Here is a 1,783-nt window from a genome sequence, read left to right on the forward strand (position 1 = left end):
GCCCTTTTCGGGAGAGATTTTAACATTGAGACTCAGGAGTGAAAATAATCTGCATTCCGGACCCACCATGCCGCTCCTGGAAGTAGCAGGTGACTGTGCAGGATTTGAGCCCCAGCGTGGAGAGCATCGTAGAACCTTACGAGGCTCTGCAAAGGGGAGAATTAGAAGGGCTAGAGTCCTGGTGGCACCGCGGTTACACATTGGGCTACTAACGGCAAGGTCAGTGGTTTGAAACCAGCCGCAGTTATGAGGGCGAAGGACGAGGCTTTATCTCCTGTAAAGAGTTAGTCTTGGAAACTCAAAAGGGTCCTTCTACACTGTCCTCTCGGCCGGTGTCGACTGGATGCTGTGAGTGTTGTTTTGTTTTTTTGAGAGAGAGTCTGAGACAGCCCTGAGAAAAGACTTCTAAAGCACTCAATTAGCCCTTAATTAGGGCTTCAGCCTGAACGGGCGTCCTGACCTAGAAAAAGCCCCTTTTCCATCTGTGTGAGGGAAAGGCCACGGTGGAGAGAGTTCGATTTGATTTTGGGACTGGAGCCACCACCTGTCTTGTATCTGTCCAAAAAATCTAGCTACTTCCCTTCCTGGAGCCAATAACAAGCCACGTAACATGCCAACAACTGCCTTCTGCTGTTCAGCATGCGTCTCTTGGACCTGTTGGTCAAGTTGATGGGGGACCAGGCGGCTCCCAGCTTTAGGACAGGTGAAGAGAGCGGACGCTGAAAAAAAAGACATACGTACACAGGCCCCGCATCCCATCACAGCAGGAACTCACCCCCTCAGTCCCCTTCCGATATCCCGTGCTCTTCCGGGGTGGGGGAAATGTCAGGCTCAGCTGCAGGCCTCGACGATCCCATCCCCAACTGCCTCATCTGATACAGTTCACTGCAGGTCCCCAGGACTCATCCCAACACCTGCTAATGAGGTGCACAAGCTGTGCATAACGAGACCAATCATGGTGCTGGAATGAGGACCGAGCAGGGCGAAACAATGAGCGCCAATAAGAAAGCAGGATGGGGGCTGTGGATGAATGAGGACCAATCAAGGAGAAATAATAAGAGTCAATAAGAAAGCAGGATGGGGGCTGTGGAGGGATGAGGACCAATCAAGGAGAAACAATAAGAGCATATAAGAAAGCAGGATGGGGCTGTTGGTCCCATTGTTTTCTCCAGATTGTTCACCCAGCCTATTTTATTTAGACAGACCTGCGGAGACATGGGGGTACATGGGAGAGGGGGAGGTGGTGAGAAAGGTAGTGGTGTTAACAAACCCGGGGACAAGGGAACAAGTGATCCAAATCAGTGGTGAGGAGGGTGCAGTATAAGGTGACCAGATTTTAACATTGGACACCAGCAGGACACCACTGATAAAAATCATATCCTGGCGAAATAGCCACATGGCAGCTGAAAACCATATACCCTAGCTTATCGTGCAATCTTTCAAAAAAATCGGAATTTTTTAAAAACGCCGCGGGATGTGGGAAAAATTGTTAAAAATTGGGACTGTCCCGCCAAAAGCGGGATGTCTGGTCACCTTCGTAGGAGGCCTGGTAGGGCGTGATCAAGGATAATGTAACCAAGAGGAATTTCTGAAATCCAAATGAAGACTGAGCATGATAGTGGGACAAGAGGAAAGTCAAAGGAAATAGAGGAAAGAGCTAGGAGGCAAAAGGCATTCATAGAGGTCTAAATACAAGCATGTACATATGCAAATATATTTATATATGAGGATGGGGAAATAGATCTATGAGCCTATATTTATAGGTTTAGTATTAAGGTAGCAG

The 1,783-nt window shown here is 48.5% G+C and overlaps 1 protein-coding gene across 1 annotated transcript in view; it reads right to left on the reverse strand.

The window, feature by feature from the left end:
- The window catches only part of PTPRS (protein tyrosine phosphatase receptor type S), a 124,314-nt gene that overhangs the window by 23,592 nt on the left and 98,939 nt on the right, over nt 1-1,783 (reverse strand). The window lies entirely within an intron of this gene.

Source organism: Echinops telfairi, unplaced genomic scaffold, assembly GCF_000313985.2.
Source record: "Echinops telfairi isolate 266 unplaced genomic scaffold, ASM31398v2 ScPeMD7_7459;HRSCAF=8497, whole genome shotgun sequence".
NCBI classification, from domain to species: Eukaryota; Metazoa; Chordata; class Mammalia; order Afrosoricida; family Tenrecidae; genus Echinops; species Echinops telfairi.